General features: G+C 40.2%; 1 protein-coding gene across 1 annotated transcript in view; it reads right to left on the bottom strand.

Moving 5' to 3' along the window:
* Positions 1 to 18,907, bottom strand: part of LOC115162214 (leucine-rich repeat and fibronectin type-III domain-containing protein 2-like) — a 131,578-nt gene that overhangs the window by 30,056 nt on the left and 82,615 nt on the right. Inside the window, exon 3 of the mRNA XM_029713345.1 lies at positions 15,665 to 15,765. The gene's annotated coding sequence lies outside the window, so the exon portion shown is untranslated. The remainder of the gene's footprint in view (positions 1 to 15,664; positions 15,766 to 18,907) is intronic.

The raw sequence follows: 18,907 nt of genomic DNA, 5'->3' as shown, positions 1-18,907 counted from the left end.
AAAGTACGACTGGAGTTTATATATAAATGCCTAGAACATTCTCTTATAAAATGGGTTAAAGTCATGTATAATGGGGCCTCCCGAGTGGTGCAGCGGTCTAAGGCACTGCATCGCAGTGATAGCTGTGTCACTACAGATCCTGGTTCAATCCCAGGCTGTGTCGCAGCTGGCCGCGACCGGGAGACCCATGAGGCGGCACACAATTGGCCCAGCATCGTCTGGGTTAGGGGAGGGTTTGGCCGGCCGGGATGTCCTTGTTCCATCGCGCTCTAGTGACTACTGTGGCGGGCGGGGAGCATGCAAGCTGATACGGTCGTCAGGTGTTTCTTCCGACACATTAGTGTGGCTGGCTTCCGGGTTAAGCGAGCATTGTGTCAAAGAAGCAGTGCGGCTTGGCGGGGTCATGTTCGGAGGATACACGGCTCTCAACCTTCGCCTCTCCCGAGTCTGTACGGGAGTTGCAGCGATGGGACAAGACTGTAACTACCAATTGTGGAGAAAAGGGGGTAATTTTTTTTGAAGTAATGTATAGTTTAAAAATATATGTATATTTAACCTTTATTTAACTATGCAAATTCTTATTTACAATGACGGCCTACAGAAAGTTTTAAACTGTCAAGATGAGTAAAACAAGGTTGTCCACTATCGGCATATCTATTTATTATGGCCATCGAAATGTTAGCTATGATCCAACAATAATATCAAGGGGTTAGAAATCCAGGGCTTAATAACAAAGGTGTCATTGTATGCTGATGATTCATGTTTTCTTTTAAATCCACAATTTGGATCCCTCCACAGCCTCATAGAGAATATAGATACTTTTTCTAACCTCTCTGGATTACAACAAAATTGTTGTGCTTTATTACATATTGGATCACAAAAAATACAACATTTACATTACCGTGCAGTTTACCAATAAAATGGTGTGATGGTGATGTGGACATAGTCGGTATACATATCCCAAAATATATAAATGATCTCACTCCAATACATTTTAATAGAAAGTTAACGAAAATACATAAGATCTTGCTACACCTAGCAAAAATACCTGTCTATTTGTGGAAAAATCATCCTGATTAAATCTTTAGTCATATTCCAGTTTACCTATTTGCTTATGGTCTTGCCTACAACTTACCAAACAGTTAATTAAATTATATGAGGAAAAAGATTCAATTTTCTTTGGAACGACAAGTCAGACAAAATTAAACGGCCTATTTATAGAATTAATATAAATTCGGGTGGGCACAAATTATTAAATATTAATATTAAAGCATTCGACCTCTCACTAAAGGTTTCAGTCATACAAAAGTTATACTTAAATCCGAACTGGTTCTCTAGCAAATTAATAAGAATGTCTCAACCCATGTTCAAGAATGGCCTTTTTCCCTTTATTCAGATTACAACCTTGCACTTTCAGTTATTTGAAAAGGAAATAATCTCCCAAATATCGCTATTTTTACAACAAGCCATAGAAAGTTGTTTGCAATTTCAATTTAATCCACCAGAAAAAAACTGAAAAAAATAATACAACAAATACTGTGGTTAAACTCAAATATACTAATTGATTTAAAAATATATATATATTTTTTTAAATGTTTAAAAAAGGTATCATCTTTGTAAATTATATCATAAATAGGACTGGTGGAGTTATGTCACACATGCAGCTAACACAAATATATGGAAATATCAAATTTACCCAAAACTGCAACTAATTGCAGCATTGCCATAAAAATGGAAGAGGAAAGTGGAAGGGGGAAAAAGTAGGGAACCTGTCTGTCAGCCCTGCATTAAAGACCATAATTGGTTAAAGAAAATTAAGAAAAATAAAAAAGTTTCATTTAAGGACCAAAAATTGACAGCTGTGCCATATAGATTACAAAATAGTTGGGAAGAGATTTTCAACATACCGATTTCATGGCACATGGTTTATGAACTGATACGCAAAACAACGCCTGATTCAAAACTTTGAATTTTTCAAATTAATATCCAAAATTCTTGCAACCAATAGAATGTTATATATATGGGGAGAATGTTATATATATGGGGGATACAACCTTCCCAGCTCTGCAGATTTTTATGCGAAGAGACAGAATCATTAGATCATTTGTTTTGGTACTGTCCATATGTAGCTTGTTTTTGGTCACACGTCCAGGAATGGATGAAGAATTGCAACATTTACCTGGAGCTAACTCTGCAGATAGCTCTACAGGGTGATTTGAAAAGTCATAGTCAATCGGTGTTAAATCCAATGTGGATGGTGTTGAATCCAATGTGGATGGTGTTAAATCCAATGTGGATGGTGTTAAATCCAATGTGGATGGTGTTAAATCCAATGTGGATGGTGTTAAATCCAATGTGGATGGTGTTAAATTCAATGTGGATGGTGTTAAATTCAATGTGGATGGCGTTAAATCCAATGTGGATGGCCTTAAATCCAATGTAAATTGTGTTAAATCCAATATGGATTGTGTTAAAGCCAATATGGATGGTGTTAAATCCAATGTGGATGGTGTTAAATTCAATCTGGATGGTGTTAAATCCAATGTGGATGGTGTTAAATCCAATGTGGATGGTGTTAAGAAATAGATGGGAGGGGTTGAATGGAGCCGAAGGTTGGGAATAATAACAACTAATAACAACTAAAATAACTCATGTAAAACATACTGTGTCCTTAAAAAGTATCAAGGTTCAGCACTTTTGTGAAATAAATAGATGGGAGAGGTTAACGTTAGATGAAGGACAGGAGTAAAAACAAACAAAATATAACTATTGTGAAATAGACTGTGTCCGTAAAGTTTATAGTATGTATAAACTGGAAGTAGAAGCCTAAGCATTGTGTTCACTAGTTTACACCAATTAGGGGAGGGGTGGTAGGGTTAAATATATGGGGGATTGGAAGTGATGCAGACAATTACATTGATGGAAGCTACAATATATCTGCAATATTAAAGATGATCTACCCCCTATACATACAAAGTATTTATGTTTATCTGTGCCTCTCTACTATATATATATATATATATATATATATATATTTACACACAGTATATACTTCATTGGAATAATGAAATTACAGTGGAGTCACTGCAGTGGATATGAAGTGGCTGCCCAGAGGGGGTTATAGCTAGCCTGTGAAGAAGTCCCATCTGGCCAGAAACAAAATGGTATTCCATTGTCTCTTTGAAACTTCCCAAACAATAATCATAAGAACACTGTATAGGGTGAAATCCAAGAATGCAATCCGTAGAGATGGAAAATGGAATATACTGATAAGACTGTAGGATGAGATGGTGGATGTCATGATGGGGTTAGTGCTTTGCCTTTCCATCTGAATTGGAGCCACACAGCACTGCTGTGAAAGAGATGAGAAGATAAATAAGCGGAATCCCTTCCTGGGATGTAGGCAATACCTAAACAATAAGTCACTCAAGAAATAATGACGAGGCATTTCATACAGGGATAATGGAACGCTCACGAAGATGCAATTATGTCGACTCGTGGGAAGTAAAGTTATTATCGTGGCAGATTTTCAATACAGACCTAACCCATCTCAGGACTCAGTAGCAGAGTAGACCCACAGTAGGCCTTTTCACCTTGCATTGTTCTTGGCCCTGGGTTAGACTGGCCTTGGGCTAGCTTAGCCTGTGTTCACACAAGCATTAGTTAACCCTGGGCTATGCTTTAGCCCTGGGCTAAGGATTCACACTTGTATTCCAAAGCCCTGGGCTAACGGACAAACACAACATGTGACCAACATTCTGTCTCTGCCACGAGACCAACATTCTATCTCTGCCACGAGACCAACATTCTATCTCTGCCACGAGAACAAGATTCCATCTCTGCACGAGACCAACATTCTATCTTTGCCACGAGACCAACATTCTATCTCTGCCACGCGACCAACATTCTATCTCTGCCACACGACCAACATTCTATCTCTGCCACGAGACCAACATTCTATCTCTGCCACGCGACCAACATTCTATCTCTGCCACGAGACCAACATTCTATCTCTGCGCCACGCGACCAACATTCTATCTCTGCCACGCGACCAACATTCTATCTCTGCCACGCGACCAACATTCTATCTCTGCCACGTGACCAACATTCTATCTCTGACACGCAACCAACATTCTATCTCTGACATGCAACCAATGTTACAAGCAATTAGACATTTATTAACACATGATTTCCTCTTGCTTCAAGCCCAACATTTGATGTCCTCTTGCTTCTAGCCCAGCATTTGATTTCCTCTTGCTTCTTGCCCAGCATTTGATTTCCTCTTGCTTCTAGCCCAGCATTTGATTTCCTCTTGATTCTAGCCTAGCATTTGATTTCCAACAGTGATAGTTTGTATAAAGCTTGCGGTCTGCCTATCCGACCTCTGAAACAATGTTTCACTTTTGAAATTCAAATCTCGTCCCTGTACAGAGAATGCTGTGCACGAATGAGAAATCAACTTTACTGATCCAGGTGAAATCATGCAACAAGTATTATCATGGATATATCCAAATGAATGTCAATAGCTATGAAAACAGAGGAAAACAGAGGAGAATTTGCTGCTTTTCCAGGGGCAGTGTGTTGCTTGGCTAAGTGAGAAGAAGTTAGCCAGCATGCAAAGTAATCATTTTTGTTAAGCATAGCAACCAATGTTTTTTGCACCGATTAAAATATTTTGTTTTTTGTCCTCAGATGGAAGGATGAATACATGCAGAACACATTACTGGTATCATGAGCATATGTACATTAAGTGACAGTACAGCTTTGGTGATTGGACAGTGAGCATTCTAAGGATTGACCGTCTTTCGCACAGGCTTTTTTGGTACCGTGTTTTTTGGGGTATCCCTTTTCGGAAAGCTCAGGAGCAGGGCCAGCTAGCCCTGGGCTAAGGTTTGTGCTAACCCACTTTAGAATGTGCAAGTGTGAACACTCGCTTAGACGTGGGCTAAAATCTGCCCTAGCCCAAGGCTAAGGAGGCTCTTATCCCTGGGCTAAGGTGTAAATGTGCCTAGTGACTGGTAGGTACAGGGGATACCAATATTGAGTGTCACACATACAGCATATGTTTAACCTGTTGGGGCTAGGGGGCAGTATTTGCACGGCCGGATAAAAAACTTACCCGATTTAAACTGGTTACTACTCTTGCCCAGAAACGAGAATATGCATATAATTAAAAGATTTGGATAGAAAACACTCTAAAGTTTCTAAAACTGTTTGAATGGTGTCTGTGAGTATAACAGAACTCATATGGCAGGCCAAAACCTGAGAAGATTCCATACAGGAAGTGCCCTGTCTGACAATTTCTTGTCCTTCTGTTGCATCTCTATCGAAAATACAGCATCTCTGCTGTAACGTGACATTTTCTAAGGCTTCCACTGGCTCTCAGAAGGCGCCAGAAAGTGGAATGACGTGTCTCCTGTCTCTGGGCAAAGAACAGCAGGAGATTTTGTGAGTGGTCAGGCTGGGAACAGTGACACTGGAGATGCGCATTCATGAGAATTCTCCATTTTTTTCTTTCAGCCTTTGAATGAATACAACGTCGCCCGGTTGGAATATTATCGCTATTTTACGAGAAAAATAGCATAAAAATATATGTTAAACAGCGTTTGACATGCTTCGAAGTAAGGTAATGGAATATTTAGAATTTTTTTGTCACGAAATGCGCTCGCGTGTCACCCTTCGGATAGAGACCTGAACGCACGAACAAAACGGAGCTATTTGAATATAACTATGGATTATTTGGAACCAAAACAACATTTGTTGTTGAAGTAGGAGTGCATTCTGACGAAGAACAGCAAAGGTAATCAAATTTTTCTAATAGTAATTCTGAGTTTAGTAAGCGCCAAACTTGGTGGGTGTCAAATTAGCTAGCCTGTGATGGCCGAGCTATCTACTCAGGATATTGCAAAATGTGCTTTCGCCAAAAAGCTATTTTAAAATCTGACACCGTGATTGCATAAAGGAGTTCTGTATCTATAATTCTTAAAATAATTGTTATGTATTTTGTAAACGTTAATTGTGAGTAATTTAGTAAATTCACCGGAAGTTTGCGGTGGGTATGCTAGTTCTGAACATCACATGCTAATATAAAAAGCTGTTTTTTGATATAAATATGAACTTGATTGAACAAAACATGCATGTATTGTATAACATAATGTCCTAGGAGTGTCATCTGATAAAGATCATCAAAGCTAAGTGCTGCATTTAGCTGTGCTTTTGGTTTTTGTGACATATATGCTTGCTTGGAAAATGGCTGTGTGATTATTTTTGGCAGGGTACTCTCCTGACATAATCTAATGTTTTGCTTTTGCTGTAAAGCCTTTTGAAATCGGACAATGTGGTTAGATTAACGAGAATCTTGTCTTTAAAATGGTGTAAAATAGTCATATGTTTGAGAAATTGAAGTTATAGTATTTTTGAGGTATTTGTATTTCGCGCCACGCAATTCCACTGGCTGTTGACTAGGTGGGACGCCCAGGGAAGTTAAAACATCTCAAAAATATATATTAGTAGAGTGATCTAAAAATAAAATAAAATACATAATTGAATTACTTCAGTTGTGGCAGGTCGGATAAGATAAAGATATATATATATATATATATATATATATATACAGTGAGCACCATAATTCATTGGACAGTGACCATTTTTTTGTTATTTTGGTTCTGTACTCTAGCACTTTGAGTTTGAAAGGATACAATGACAATGAGGGTGAAGTGCAGACTGTCAGCTTTAATTTGAGGGTATTTTCATACATATCAGATGAACCGTTTAGAAATGACAGCACCTTTTGTACATGGTTCCCCCATTTTAAGGTACTACAAGTATTTGTTGAATTGGCTTCACAGATGTGTGTCGTTAGGCAGGTGTATTCATTTGTGTCGAATGCAGGAGAGTTGTTGATGAATAGTATTGATTCTAGACTTTGCTATTGATTCTAGACTTTGCTTTGCTATTGCCTTTGTAGGTTGTTGTTGGGGTGTGACAACATGAGGAAGACAGCAGTGTCGATGCAAATGAAGCTGGCCGTCATAAGGCTCAGAAATGAAAATCAATCAATCAGGAACATTGCAAAAACCCTGGGCATGCCCAAGTCAACAGTTTGGTTCATCATTAACAAGAAAAAAACAACCGATGAACTCAATTATCTCAAAAGACCCGGTAGTCTGAGGAAGACTACTGTAGTGCATGACCGGAGAATACTCTCTATGGTGAAGAAAACCCCCCTGACAACAGCCCAACAGATCAAAAACACTCTTCTGGATGTAGGTGTAGATGTGTCAAAGCCTACCGTACATAAAAGACTACACCAGCAGGACTACAGAGGGTGCACTACAATATGCAAACCACTGATAAGCCTGAAGAACAGAAAGGCGAGATTACAGTTTGCTAAAAAGCACCTAAAAGAGCCCCAAGATTTCTGGAAAAAAGTATTGTGGACAGATGAGACAAAGATTAACATGTACCAGAGTGATGGAAAGAGGAAATTGTGGAGAAAAAAAAGACATGCCCATGATCCAAAGCATATCACCTCATCCGTGAAACATGGTGGAGGGGGTGTTATGGCTTGGGCCTGTATGGCTGCCAGTGGAGCAGGCTCACTTGTCTTCATCGATGATGTGACTGCAGACAGAAGTAGAACAATGAATTCGGAAGTCTACAGAAATATTTTATCTACTCAGATAAAACCAAATGCCTCCAAACTCATTGGACGGAACTTCATCATGCAACAAGACAATGAACCTAAACATACTGCTAGAGCAACGAAGGGGTTTTTGAAGGCCAAAAAGTGGAAAATCCTTGTCTGGCCGAGTCAATCACCGGATCTGAATCCAATTGAACATGCATTTTACATGCTGAAGAGGAGACTGAAGACAATAAGTCCCCGAAACAAGCAGGAAATGAAGATGGCTGCAGTACAGGCCTGGCAGAGCATCACCAGGGAAGATACCCAGCGTCTGGTGATGTCGATGCATTGCAGACTTCAAGCAGTCATTGCATGCAAAGGATATGCAACCAAATATTAACAATTATTACTTTATTCTACATTAGGTTAAACTGTCCAACGTTTTTTGATGCCTGAAAATGGGAGGGGGACTATGTACAAAAGCTTCTATAATTTCTAAACGGTTCATCCGATATGTATGAAAATACCTTAAAATTAAAAATTACAGTCTGTACTTCACCCTCATTGTCATTGTATCCTTTCAAACTCAAAGTGCTAGAGTACAGAACCAAAATAACAAAAAAATGGTCACTGTTCAATGAATTATGGTGCTCACTATATATACATATATATAGTAAACATATAAACAGCAACATCCACACATGACGGATACAAATGCTGACAAGGTACTGTTTATACAATAAATGTAATTCACAGAATCTATTTCATTAAAGGTAGACTCAGCGATATGGTGTAGATGCAGAAAGTAAACAGCATAGTGGGTCAATTTCCGTAACACCTAAGAGCATAACAACTACAAATGACTGAAATTACCCTGCTGGACTACTATAACTGTGAAATGACTGAAATTACCCTGCTGGACTACTATAACTGTGAAATGATCGACACTCTTTACTGAGTCTTAAGTAACTATGGAAAATATAAGCCATCAGCACTCACATGGATTTGCTTACACAGAGAGAATCAACCAATGGCATTTGAGTGACTGGGACTAAAGCCTCTCCATCCAATTAAGCTAGGGTATCCCCTTGGAGAAATCTATGAAATAGCAACAAAAAGCAACAGAGGCTTTTCTGTCAGAGCTTGCAGGCAGCAGAAATAGATCTCCGTTTGTGTTTTCCAGTTGTCTTGGTCACACTAAACCCCCTCTGCACACACACACACAGCGCCATGTTGTGTGGCCGGTGGAACGGGGAAAATAATGGCTCCCAAAGCAATTATCAATAATTATCCTCAGCTTGGCTTCTTAGGCATGGTGACAGCTGCCACTGGGATCCATCAGGCCTCCTCTGCAGACTGCCTGAAGTGGTGTTGTGTAATATAATGTATGTGCTCAGGGTGGACACACTCACAAACAACTTCAATGATCACAGCAGCATTGTGATTATCAATGCAGACTGTGACCTATATTGTACTCAAGAAGAAGTGTTGCAGAAGTAACCCTACTAAATGCTTAATTAATGAACTCATTAGGGATAGGGGGCAGCATTGGGAAGTTTGGATGAAAAGCGTGCCCAGAGTAAACTGCCTGTTACTCAGGTCCAGAAGCTAGAATATACATATAATTAGTAGATTTGGATATAAAACACTCTAAAGTTTTCAAAACTGTTAAAATAATGTCTGTGAGTATAACAGAACTCATATGGCAAGCGAAAACCTGAGAAAAATCAGGAAGTGGGAGGTTTGTAGTTTTCAAGTGAATGCCTATCGAATATCCAGTGTCTGTGGGGTCAGATTGCACTTCCTAAGGCTTCCACTAGATGTCAACAGTCTTTAGAAGTTGTTTCATGCTTCTATTGTGAAAGGGAAGCAAATAAGAGCACTCTAAGCAGATGGCCCAGGTGAAAGCCTTTAGTTTAGTCATGCGCGTGGCCGTGAGCGCGAGCTTCATTCCCTTTCCTTTCTAATGAAAACAGTATTGTCCAGTTGAAACATTATTGAATATTTATGATAAAAACACCCTAAGGATTGATTAGAAACATCATTTGACATGTTTCTACGAACTCAAATTGAATTTTTTTGACTTTTTGTGTAGACTTGTGCCCGCTCTTTGTGCATTTGGATTATTGGACTAAACACGCGAACAAAAAGGAGGTATTTGGACATAAAGATGAACTTTATCGAACAAAACGAACATTTATTGTCTAACATGGAGTCCTGGCAGTGCCATCAGATGAAGATCATCAAAGGTTAGTGATTAATTCTAACTCTATTTCTGACTTTTGTGACACCGCTCCTTCTTTGGAAAATGGCTGTATGGTTTTTGTGGCTAGGCGCTGACCTAACATAATAGCATGGTGTGCTTTCACCGTAAAGCCTTTTTGAAATCGGACACTGTGGTTGGATTAACGAGAAGTTTATCTCTAAAATGCTGTATAATTCTTGTATGTTTGAGGAATTTTAATTATGAGATTTCTGTTGTTTGAATTTGGCACCCTGCAATTTCACTGGCTGTAGGCCAGAAAGGTTAAAGCCCTAACTGTGTGTGTATGTCTGTGCATGTTTTTCTGTGTACACGTGTGTGTGTGTAGCTGGTGTGAAATGGCTAGCTAGTTAGAGGTGCAAGCTAGTAGCTTTTCAAATGGGATGTCTCTCGTTCTGAGAGCTTGAAGTTGTTGATTCCCTTGCTCTGTGGCTTTTGTGGCATGATAGGTAACGGTACTTTGAAGGTGACTGTTGTTTAGAGGGTCCTTGGTTCATGCCGAAGTTGAGGAAAGGAGAGGGATGGAAGCAATACTGTTATATTGATGATGTTGACTCACACCACTTGCTGCGGCGGAGAAGGAGGTCAAAAAGGGGACGAGTGTAACCGGTGTGAGATGGCTAACTAGTTAGCGGTGTGCGCTAGTAGCGTTTCAATCAGTGATGTAACTTGCACAGAGTCCTTGAAGTAGTTGATATCGTTGCTCTCCAAGGGCTGAAGATTTTGTGGAGCGATAGGTAATAGAGGTATTTACGGACCCACCTGTACATGAATACCTGAGAACAAATCTGGGACCCGAGCGGGTTCACACCAGACACGGACTGTTTTGATTTTGACCCCCCCTTTATTCACGGACACATTATTCAATTTCTGTTAGTCACATGTCTGTGGAACTTGTTCAGTTTATGTCTCAGTTGTTGAATCTTGTTATGTTCATACAAATATTTACACATGTTAAGTTTGCTGAAAATATTTTTCTTCTGAGTTTATAACTGACACTAAGAATGCTTAGTCATGGTTGGTTCCACCCCTCCAATGCAGATTGGGGCATCATAAGCCACTTTGGGTTCATCCTGTCTTCTGCAAGGGGGGGGGGGGTATTGTCTTAACCCCACCCTGGCTTAGTCTTGCAGATGCAATGATGATTTTGAGACAGTGAGGGATTGTTCTACTCCTAAGCTATGTAATGCAGTCTTTAACTCATTTGTCAGCTCAAGCCATCTCTGGTGACCATACGCCCAGATTAGCTGCAGGGCACTAGAGTGGATACCATAAAAACACAGACACTAGCAAGACAGAAATGTCTTACTATTAGTTAGATATGAATTGTTAACCATTAATATCAAATAAATCAGGTAAATACACAATTTCTCTCACAATATGTCATTAATTTGGATCCGAACAGGTCTATAAGGAACAAGTCTAGTTGTCCTCGGGTCCGTTCGGAACAGGTCTCTATATTTAAAACATTTATGTATATCGGGTCTGGGTGTGAAAGCCCCAGGTCCATTTCGGAACGGGTCCAACTTTTTGGAACTGTGAAGACCTCTAAAAGGTAACGATGACTGTTGTCGATGTGTGCAGAGGGTCTCTGGTTCAAGCCCAGGTTGGGGCAAGGAGAGGGATGGAAGCAACACTGTTACGTGTGTGTGCACGTGTGCATATGTGTATGCATGTCTGTGCCCACACAAAACAGAGAGCTGGTGGGTCTGTTCTTTCTTCCATTTGAATGGTTTTCTCTACCACAGCAAGTGTTTATCCCCTCGCTCTCCCACACGTATTCCTCCGCCGGTTGGACACAGAGTCCCGCTGCTGGCATTAAGACAGAAGGAAGGATTACAGAGGAGCTCTACCTCCCCATACAACCGCTGCACTCTCCACAACAGCACAACTCTCCAGAACATTGCAGCAAAAAACCTACGCACTGGCTGTCGGCATTAAATAACTAATCCTTTTGGATGAAAACCAAACACCTCACAGAAGCTCGCAGAGGAACAAACGGGGCAAAATGGGTCCCTTTAAGATGGAGAAAATACAGAGTTGTCCTCTTCTGATGGAGACATAGAGACGATTCTTAATCTTGACTATTATGTTGGGTTCCATTGGTGTCCATATCTTCTCTCCAATTTGGGGGATTCCCCCAAGGATACCCAGCAATGACATACTGTATCTCCTTAGAACAGCAATGATAAGGCTGATTAAATGTATTCAGATTAATGTGGAGTATCTCTGCAAGAGAAAATCAGACATAGCCAGTGGTGAACACGTGTTTGGGTAAGGCACATCTGACTGTGTGTGTGTGTGTGTGTGTGTGTGTCTGTGCGTGCATGCGTGCGCTCAAATGTGTGTACACTCTCTCTCTCTCTCTCTCTGACTGCTCTGGACCACTGACACAAAGACACCAGCTTCACATGACTGTTCCAGGAGTCAAACAACAACACTGAGTAGAACAACAAGTAATATGGATGGTTCCAGACATGATACTGCAGAGGGATCTATTGTGTACTGCTGTTTACACTAATGTAGTAGCATTCAGACTCTTTAACACTGCTGTTTACACTAATGTAGTAGCATTCAGACTCTTTAACACTGCTGTTTGCACTAATGTAGTAGCATTCAGACTCTTTAACACTGCTGTTTACACTATGTAGTAGCATTCAGACTCTTTAACACTACTGTTTACACTAATGTAGTAGCATTCAGACTCTTTAACACTGCTGTTTACACTATGTAGTAGCATTCAGACCCTTTAACACTGCTGTTTACACTATGTAGTAGCATTCAGACTCTTTAACACTGCTGTTTACACTATGTAGTAGCATTCAGACTCTTTAACACTGCTGTTTACACTAATGTAGTAGCATTCAGACTCTTTAACACTGCTGTTTACACTATGTAGTAGCATTCAGACTCTTTAACACTGCTGTTTACACTATGTAGTAGCATTCAGACTCTTTAACACTGCTGTTTACACTATGTAGTAGCATTCAGACTCTTTAACACTGCTGTTCACACTATGTAGTAGCATTCAGACTCTTTAACACTGCTGTTTACACTATGTAGTAGCATTCAGACGCTTTAACAAAGACGTAGATTTTTACTTACAATAATGTAAAAAAAGATATACATTTCATTGTTTCAAATTGTCCTCAAATGATAGAGAATAGAGGAAAATGGTTTCTATTCCCTGGCTGTGACGAGTGAAATGATCCAGCACAATGATGTCCATGCAATAAATCATTTCTGTTTGTCAAGAGAGTCATTCGTATTTGTACCCTCAGATGTAATACCCATTAACCTTGTGCTAGTGCCTCATTCAGCTGGCTCCTCTAGCAGCTAATAACATCATGTTATCCTCCTACTCTCTTAGAAAAGATAGGATGGAATAGCCTGTACTGTCAGACACGCACATCTAGTGCCCACACACACACACACATGCACGCGCACAAAGGCACGCAGGCAAGCGCACGCACACACGCACATATATACACACACACACATTTGTTTTACTATCCTTGTGGGGACCAAACAATTAATTCCCATTCAAAATCCTATTTTCCCTAACCCTAACCTTAAACCCAAACCCTAACCCCTAAGCCTAAAATAGCTCTTTTCCTTGTTTTAATATCCTTGTGAGGACTTCTGGTCCCCCACAAGGATAGTAAAATTAAAAACACACATGCACAAACACACAACATTATGTTCTCTTAGAAAAGAGAGGAATGAGTATCCTCAGACAAACAAACTGTTGTCAAATCTATTCTTATTGGATTATGCAAGGCTTTATCTCAGTCATTGTTGTGTAGGAGTTATGGCATCATTATAATAAGAGTACAATCCTAACCCTGCACTTTTCTTTCTGTGAAAGTGGATTTTCTTTGTCTGAGCAAATAGCCCAAAACGCTGTAGAAGAAAATAGATATTATGTACATTATATGATTTTAGAGTTTTACAGTAATCACAGTTTCCCTCTAAAAATACTTTACAATGAGTTCTTCTGTCTTATAAAATGATAGTCTTTTGAAGCAATCAATTTGATTTTAAAGGGACAGAGAAGGTTTTATTGCAATGAGTTGCGGATTGCTTTAACAGCCATGCGATTAAATGTCCTGCAGGAGAGGAGTTAGTGTGCTTTACTTTCTCAGTCCCTTCTCCTCAAAGAGACAGAGAAACCACCGAAGCAGAGTGTATCAATCTTAGAACTGCCCATGAAATTCGACGGGATTCCTCCTCTCAAATCCTGGCGGATGTAGTTTCACGGACAGGGCGGGATTCTACCATCATACATCTCCTTTCTCTTCCCTTCTCTGTCCAACTCTGATTAAGATGGCATATCACCTTTTATTGGCAACAAGACAGGTGTAATAAAACATGGATCCTCCCCTACTGCATGGTCCACTGTATTGTTTTTACCCCGCATTGTTGATTGATTTATTTGGTCTACATGGAAAACACAGGACACAGCTGGGCACAGTTAGGCTATAGCAGTTTCAAAATGGCTGCCGTCTGTTATGCTCCTACATACTGCCCATATTTTACCTCTCAGTAATAGCTGTAACAATTTCCCAATTCACAACCAGAGATCTTATCCTCCACTCCCGCCAGAGGAAGCCTTACTGAGACTCATAATGCAAGGTTACCCGTGGTGGACGTGTCAGAGAGGTACGTCCTTCTCACACCATGGACCTGGGCAGCTGGAGCTGTGTTCACAACAGAAGCCAGGAAACACCCCATATCAAGAACAGAGAAAAAGTCTTGCTGCTGAAAAGATACAGCGAAAGAGTGTAGTTTACTGTAACATATCAAGCAATAAGTCCCCAGTGTAGCGGTAGTAGACTATTCATTTACTTCGATGTTGAAAGCAGCAATGATTGGTGAACTTCGATTCAGCAGCACCCGGTTTAGGGTAAAGGGATAAGGGCTTGAAATTCCTCCTGCTGTTTTTCTATTCACTTGAAGAGATAATTGTGCAGAATTGAAAAAGTTGTAATTGACGTTTTTCTGTGAAAATGAAACAAATCATTCTGGGAAGGCATATACAGTAGGGACACAATACTTTTGAAAACCTTTGGCTGTACCTGGGTAGCAAGACAAAAGGCATGTTTAAATCTTCAACATATTTCCGCGCACAACACAACACAGACTCAAACTTAACTTTTATCCAAACACCAGAATTGACCTGACCTCCAACCAACTTTTTTGAGGTCTGTGCTCAATAACAAAAAGTATCTTAAAATTCTTGATTTTCAGCTTCATGCATTTCATGGCAGACTGTCCTGACCTTGGTCAGCTCTTGCACCCCCAGGGGGTTATAGATTTGATTTGATGTGGTCAGGGTCAAAATCCACCGTAATCCTTGAGAAAGAGTGCCTGCTGACTTTCAATAACCAGGAGGCTGCAGGAGCTGGAGCCTTTCCTCCCCCTTGTCTTAAGGGCACCCAGGGGTTAGTCTGAGAGAAATCATAAACCCTAGGGAACCTGCATGCTTCTACAGTATGTGTCCAATACTCCTCAACACTCCTCACTCAGCCACGCCAACACAAACAACAATCATCAGTCCAGCCTCGTACCACCTCATTCCACCCAAACACTTCCTTTCCCAATACTTTCTTCTTTAGAACCGAAAGCCTTTAAATGATTTCTCAACCTTTGTTTTTCCTCTAGAGAACTTTGTTTTCGTACCAGTAAGGTTAAGGCCCGCAGGGATTGGCTCTGCTGTAGGTGTGTGAGGTAAGTGGATTCCAAACACCTGTGCACTGCTCGGTGCTACTTACCTGTATTGTGTGGTTTCACTGCCATAGGTTCACTCACAGGGCGCCACCCATCAATCACAGCCTGCACGTCTCTGACCACCACACCAGAGGGAATGGTTAACCTGGAGAACACACAGGACACACACACACACACATTCTGATCAGTTTACACATGGCAACACACTCCAATCAGCTCTAACACAGAAATTCTATGTACATTGTAATTCTATGTACTTTGTAAATAGCTACAGGAATTCTGAGAATCTGATGGATATGGAATTACTGTACATGCAGTGGTCAAATAAGTCCCTTGTACAGTGCAGTTAGGATTTATTGCATAACGAGTTCCGGCTTCCAATAATACAGCTCTAGCCCTGCAGCATACACACTGTTTGGGGAACGCATAAGAGCCATCCATCTATGTAACACCACTGCGATAGACATCTTCAATGTAAGTCCTCATCATCTAATGCTTTGTATTCGATGGCTTTGACATAGATTGTCAGAGCAGCAGTACTAGAAACTCAGATTCCTCTTATAGCCAAGTGGAATCTTAATATGAATATGACAAATGCCCTGCAAAGGGAATATTGTTTTCAGCCGTATCCATAGGACAGTCATACGTGATGCAGGGTAGGGGATCCGAGTGCCAAAGAGAGATATAATAAATATGACTAATGCATACTGAGTATGGTGATGTAAGACAGGAAATAGCTGTCTTATTGATTATAATAAGTGAAGAGGTACAAAACAATAAAACCAAAGAACTACATTTACGTCATGTAGCAAACACTCTTATCCAGAGCGATTTACAGTGGTGAGTGTATACATTTTCATACTTTTTTCATACTGGTCCCCCCTGGGAATACGAACCCACCACCCTGGCGTTGCAAGCACCATGCTCTACCAACTGAGCTACACTACGTAAACTGTCCATTAATCTCCCTGCGTTTAGACCAAAGAATGCGATGCGTGAGATAACGAGCTGCAGTAGTTCCAGTCTTTGGGTTATCGTCACTGGATATGGATGTATCAGGATTGGGCGAAGGCAGTGCTTAAACTGCTTTGTGTCGAGTGCTTCACACGTGTGCCCACACAGATCGGAACTCTCAATTTCTAACGAGTATAGACCAAGAAGTTGATCACGCAGCTGACCAAATTACGCAAGATTTTACTTCTGGGCTAACCAAGATTAGCTATCCATAACACAAGTAATTTGTTACACTAGCTCCAACAGACACAGACAACACAGACACCTCCCAGACAGACTGACTGGGTTAGCTTGACAGACAGACTGACTGGGTTAGCTTGACAGACAGACTGACTGGGTTAGTTTGACAGATAGACTGACTGGGTTAGCTTGACAGACAGACTGACTGGGTTAGCTTGACAGACAGACTGACTGGGTTAGCTTGACAGACACATGGACAAATAAGTGTGAAAACATGGGAGCCCATTGTAGAAGTGTAGGACTTTCAACTACATTTAAGATAATTCACTCTGACAGAATATTATTGCAATAAGATATTTCCTATTATTACAACCTAGTGCACCTGTCACACTCATCAGCTCTGTGATACGGGTGAAGAATTCAGCTGCATTTATGTAAATTGAGAGCTTGATGAAGTTATAATGAATTGGATAGCACTGGATTATAAGGCTTTATGGAGTAGAGACATTGTATCTTCTTTAATTGTGTACCTCCCTATTCTTGCAAAACGTTAAGTTCAAAAGATACATGAGTGATAAACATGTAAACTGCACAGACGTGTTTCCGCTTTTGACGAATCAGGGAGTAAATGTTTGCTTTAAAAAATTACATTGATCTTTCAAGTCAACTTTAGGCCTAACCTTTTTCCATAATGATCTCTATTTATCTAACACTTGAATGTTCCATACACTGCAACAAAGAGCAGTATGTATGGAGGCTTTCGATTCATTCACCCCTTAAAACCCTCCACTGCTCATCAACACACTCATCTATTTGGATTTTATCTGAATAAATATGCAGAACATTCCTTGAACACAGTTAGTTTTCAACTAATGACAAGCCAATGACCGTGTTCCACTTTAGCCCATCTTGAAAGGAGGATTCTGCTTTCCCATTAGTGACTAATGTGCTATAATATTGACTGCTTTTGCGATGGGCCATCATGCAAGACAAAAAAAGTGCAGAATCTTAAGCACATGGAGGGAAGCTGATGTGAGTTTCTGCCTCCTAGCAGCCACATCTGGTAGGTATTTCTCACTTTATCCAGTGCCAAATGCTTTGACTTACACATGTTGAGATCTAAATGATCTTGAACCTATTCCATGGCGAGAGATGGAGATAGATGGAGAGATAGAGAGAACACTGTTAGTAATTAGTCAGGTGGCGAAATAGAATTTGCTGCCAAGTGAATTAGACCACGTCTACTGTGCTGCATCTCATTCTTTAAAACAATGACCAGAAACCAGAGCTTTGCTTCAGAATGCTTTGCTACAACATAGACATCTTCATTTGACCAGTTTCTCACAGCCGGAAAATAATCCTGCAGCAACAGGACATGTGAATTATTATGTGGATAATAATTAACCCCCTAGATTTGAAATTGAATTAGCATAACAAAAAAAATCGACATAAAAATCCATCAGTTTAAGCTAGAGATATGTTTTTTTTTTATGGATGCGGTGAAAGATGTCAGAGCTATAGCGGTGTTTGTCAGACAATGAGACATTCACGAAAATTGCTCTTCTCACAAAATCATCTGTACCGTCCTAACAGTTTGGCCTGCAAACTGTTTTGCTTCAGACTCATCTGAAGGTCCCCTGGGACCAGTTCAAAAAAATTTACTGTATATACGTCCATACCAGTCAAAGGTTTGGACACACCTACTCATTCCAGGGTTTTTCTTTATTTTTACTATTTTCTACATTATAGAATAATAGTGAATACATCAAAACTATGAAATAACAGAAATGGAATCATGTAGTAACCAAAAAAGTGTTTAACAAATAAAAATATATTTGAGATTTGAGATTCTTCAAAAGTAACCACCCATTGCCTTGATGACAGCTTTGCTAGCTAGGTAAACAATGAACCATAATCCCAACTCATGACGTTACTACCCTGCATGAATCTGCAGGTAGCTAACCAACCAGGTTCAATGTTAGCTAGCTAACATTAGGCTATAGCTAGCCAAGTAAATGGCTCTGCGATACGAATAATAACATCATACATGTAACGTTAGCTAGAGAGCCAGCCAGCGAACATTAGCTAGCTAG

This window comes from Salmo trutta, chromosome 1, assembly GCF_901001165.1.
Source record: "Salmo trutta chromosome 1, fSalTru1.1, whole genome shotgun sequence".
NCBI lineage: Eukaryota > Metazoa > Chordata > Actinopteri > Salmoniformes > Salmonidae > Salmo > Salmo trutta.
This window is presented reverse-complemented; position numbering and strand designations above follow the sequence as displayed.